We start from the raw sequence: 4,961 nt of genomic DNA on the forward strand, positions 1-4,961 counted from the left end.
ACCGCCGTTTCCTCATACAGTGTGTTCATAACTGGCACTAGGAGGATCGCAGTGCCACCACTGCGAAGAGGCCCAGGACTCTGCGCGGCATACGCTGGAAGAATGTCCAGCGTGGTCGGCACCGTGCAGAGACCTAAGGGGCGTTATTGGGATGGACCTCCTGTTGCCGGTCGTGGTCGACCACATGATCGGCAGCGAGAGGTCAAGAGCAGCGATTGCCTCCTTCTGCGAGATTGTGATAACGCAGAAGGAGGCAGCGGAGAGGGAGAGGGAAGCCGACCCGCTCTCCGCCAGGAGGCTAACATCGGCGGGGCAACCCCGACGAGGCCGACGGCCCCCGTAAGGGGCCGCAGACGTACTGGCGGCGGTGGTACTACTTAGTACTTCCACCGCCGCCAAGGGGGGCTGGCCGTTAAGGCGCCCCCGAGGTGGACAGGCCGCGGGGGCGAGGTGGAGCAATAATCCCGTCCCCCCCCTCAACAAAGAGGCGACCCGCCGGTCGACCCCCCTCCTTTTATTTTATAATATTTCGTTTTACTCTATATTATAAATTTTATCTTTATCTTTTATTCCCCTTTATTTTGCCCCCCTTCTTATGTTTGTTGTGTTTTGTCCATTGTATTTATTTACTTATAATTATTTATTTATTTATTGACTTTTATTTTATCTATTTTATCTATACACCTTTACATTTACTGATTTTATCTTTTACTTTATCATATTTTTAAGTTTTATGCGGGTTGACCAGGGTGGTGGGACGGGGGGGGACAGACGCGAGCGGGAACTCGCCTCTGTCCCCTCCTTGTCGCGTGCGGAAAAAAATACAATGCAGCGTGTACGAGTATTTGCACATGTATAAAAATCGGATGGCGCGGTAACAAAAATTCTAAATTATACAGCACAAGTTGCAGCAATGCATGCGCATAAGTTAAATTACCTGCATACCGCCGTTTCCTCATACAGTGTGTTCATAACTGGCACTAGGAGGATCGCAGTGCCACCACTGCGAGGAGGCCCAGGACTATGCTCGGCATACGCTGGAAGAATGTCCAGCGTGGTCGGCACCGCGCAGAGACCTAAGGGGCGTTATTGGGTTGGACCTCCCGTTGCCGATCGTGGTCGACCACATGATCGGCAGCGAGAGGTCAAGAGCAGCGTTTGCCTCCTTCTGCGAGATTGTGATAACGCAGAAGGAGGCAGCGGGGAGGGAGAGGGAAGCCGACCCGCTCTCCGCCAGGAGGCTAGCATCGGCGGGGCAACCCCCACGAGGCCGACGGCCCCCGTAATGGGCCTCAGACGTAATGGCGGCAGTGGTACTACTTAGTACTTCCACCGCCGCCAAGGGGGGCTGGCCGTTAAGGCGCCCCCGAGGTGGGCAGGTCGCGCGCGGCGAGGTGGAGCAATAATCCCGTCCCCACCTCTACAAAGATGCGACCTGCCGGTCGACCCCCCTCCTTTTATTTTATAATATTTCATTTTACTCTATATTATAAATTTTATCTTTATCTTTTATTCCCCTTTATTTTGCCACCCTTCTTATGTTTGTTGTGTTCTGTCCATTGTATTTATTTACTTATTATTATTTATTTATTTAATGACTTTTATTTTATCTATACACCTTTTCATTTACTGATTTTATCTTTTATTTTATCATATTTTTAAGTTTTATGCGGGTTGACCAGGGGGTGGGACGGGGGGAGGGGACAGACGCGAGCCGGAACTCGCCTCTGTCCCCTCCTTGTCGCGTGCGGAAAAAAATACAATGCAGCGTGTACGAGTATTTGCACATGTATAAAAATCGGATGGTGCGGTAACAAAAATTCTAAATTATACAGCACAAGTTGCAGCAATGCATGCGCATAAGTTAAATTATCTGCATACCGCCGTTTCCTCATACAGTGTGTTCATAACTGGCACTAGGAGGATCGCAGTGCCACCACTGCGAGGAGGCCCAGGACTCTGCGCGGCATACGCTGGAAGAATGTCCAGCGTGGTCGGCACCGCGCAGAGACCTAAGGGGCGTTATTGGGATGGACCTCCCGTTGCCGGTCGTGGTCGACCACATTATCGGCAGCGAGAGGTCAAGAGCAGCCATTGCCTCCTTCTGCGAGATTGTGATAACGCAGAAGGAGGCAGCGGAGAGGGAGAGGGAAGCCGACCCGCTCTCCGCCAGGAGGCTAGCATCGGCGGGTCAACCCCGACGAGGCCGACGGCCCCCGTAAGGGGCCGCAGACGTAATGGCGGCGGTGGTACTACTTAGTACTTCCACCGCCGCCAAGGGGGGCTGGCCGTTAAGGCGCCCCCGAGGTGGACAGGTCGCGGGGGGCGAGGTGGAGCAATAATCCCCTCCCCCCCTCTCTACAAAGATGCGACCTGCCGGTCGACCCCCCTCCTTTTATTTTATAATATTTCATTTTACTCTATATTATAAATTTTATCTTTATCTTTTATTCCCCTTTATTTTGCCACCCTTCTTATGTTTGTTGTGTTTTGTCCATTGTATTTATTTACTTATTATTATTTATTTATTTATTGACTTTTATTTTATCTATTTTATCTATACACCTTTACATTTACTGATTTTATCTTTTATTTTATCATATTTTTAAGTTTTATGCGGGTTGACCAGGGTGGTGGGACGGGGGGAGGGGGCAGACGCGAGCCGGAACTCGCCTCTGTCCCCTCCTTGTCGCGTGCGGAAAAAATGCAATGCAGCGTGTACGAGTATTTGCACATGTATAAAAATCGGATGGCGCGGTAACAAAAATTCTAAATTATACAGCACAAGTTGCAGCAATGCATGCGCATAAGTTAAATTACCTGCATACCTCCGTTTCCTCAAACTGTGTGTTCATAACTGGCATTGGGAGGATCGCAGTGCCACCACTGCAAGGAGGCCCAGGACTCTGCGCCGCATACGCTGGAAGAATGTCCAGCGTGGTCAGCACCGCGCAGAGACCTAAGGGGCGTTATTGGGATGGACCTTCCGTTGCCGATCGTGGTCGACCACATGATCGGCAGCGAGTGGTCAAGAGCAGCGATTGCTTCCTTCTGCGAGATTGTGATAACGCAGAAGGAGGCAGCGGAGAGGGAGAGGGAAGCCGACCCGCTCTCCGCCAGGAGGCTAGCATCGGCGGGGCAACCCCCGCGAGGCCGACGGCCCTCGTAATGGGCCTCAGACGTAATGGCGGCGGTGGTACTACTTAGTACTTCCACCGCCGCCAAGGGGGGCTGGCCGTTAAGGCGCCCCCGAGGTGGACAGGTCGCGGGGGGCGAGGTGGAGCAATAATCCCCTCCCCCCCTCTCTACAAAGATGCGACCTGCCGGTCGACCCCCCTCCTTTTATTTTATAATATTTCATTTTACTCTATATTATAAATTTTATCTTTATCTTTTATTCCCCTTTATTTTGCCCCCCTTCTTATGTTTGTTGTGTTTTTTCCATTGTATTTATTTACTTATTATTATTTATTTATTTATTGACTTTTATTTTATCTATTTTATCTATACACCTTTATATTTACTGATTTTATCTTTTATTTTATCATATTTTTAAGTTTTATGCGGGTTGACCAGGGTGGTGGGACGGGGGGGGACAGACGCGAGCCGGAACTCGCCTCTGTCCCCTCCTTGTCGCGTGCGGAAAAAAATACAATGCAGCGTGTACGAGTATTTGCACATGTATAAAAATCGGATGGCGCGGTAACAAAAATTCTAAATTATACAGCACAAGTTGCAGCAATGCATGCGCATAAGTTAAATTACCTGCATACCGCCGTTTCCTCATACAGTGTGTTCATAACTGGCACTAGGAGGATCGCAGTGCCACCACTGCGAGGAGGCTCAGGACTCTGCGCGGCATACGCTGGAAGAATGTCCAGCGTGGTCGGCACCGCGCAGAGACCTAAGGGGCGTTATTGGGATGGACCTCCTGTTGCCGGTCGTGGTCGACCACATGATCGGCAGCGAGAGGTCAAGAGCAGCCATTGCCTCCTTCTGCGAGATTGTGATAACGCAGAAGGAGGCAGCGGAGAGGGAGAGGGAAGCCGACCCGCTCTCCGCCAGGAGGCTAGCATCGGCGGGTCACCCCGACGAGGCCGACGGCCCCCGTAAGGGGCCGCAGACGTGATGGCGGCGGTGGTACTACTTAGTACTTCCACCGCCGCCAAGGGGGGCTGGCCGTTAAGGCGCCCCCGAGCTGGACAGGTCGCGGGGGGCGAGGTGGAGCAATAATCCCCTCCCCCCCTCTCTACAAAGATGCGACCTGCCGGTCGACCCCCCTCCTTTTATTTTATAATATTTCATTTTACTCTATATTATAAATTTTATCTTTATCTTTTATTCCCCTTTATTTTGCCACCCTTCTTATGTTTGTTGTGTTTTGTCCATTGTATTTATTTACTTATTATTATTTATTTATTTATTGACTTTTATTTTATCTATACACCTTTTCATTTACTGATTTTATCTTTTATTTTATCATATTTTTAAGTTTTATGCGGGTTGACCAGGGTGGTGGGACGGGGGGGGGGGACAGACGCGAGCCGGAACTCGCCTCTGTCCCCTCCTTGTCGCGTGCGGAAAAAAATACAATGCAGCGTGTACGAGTATTTGCACATGTATAAAAATCGGATGGCGCGGTAACAAAAATTCTATATTATACAGCACAAGTTGCAGCAATGCATGCGCATAAGTTAAATTACCTGCATACCGCCGTTTCCTCATACAGTGTGTTCATAACTGGCACTAGGAGGATCGCAGTGCCACCACTGCGAGGAGGCCCAGGACTCTGCGCGGCATACGCTGGAAGAATGTCCAGCGTGGTCGGCACCGCGCAGAGACCTAAGGGGCGTTATTGGGATGGACCTCCCGTTGCCGGTCGTGGTCGACCACATGATCGGCAGCGAGAGGTCAAGAGCAGCCATTGCCTCCTTCTGCGAGATTGTGATAACGCAGAAGGA

Source organism: Lasioglossum baleicum, unplaced genomic scaffold (genome assembly GCF_051020765.1).
Source record: "Lasioglossum baleicum unplaced genomic scaffold, iyLasBale1 scaffold0029, whole genome shotgun sequence".
NCBI lineage: Eukaryota > Metazoa > Arthropoda > Insecta > Hymenoptera > Halictidae > Lasioglossum > Lasioglossum baleicum.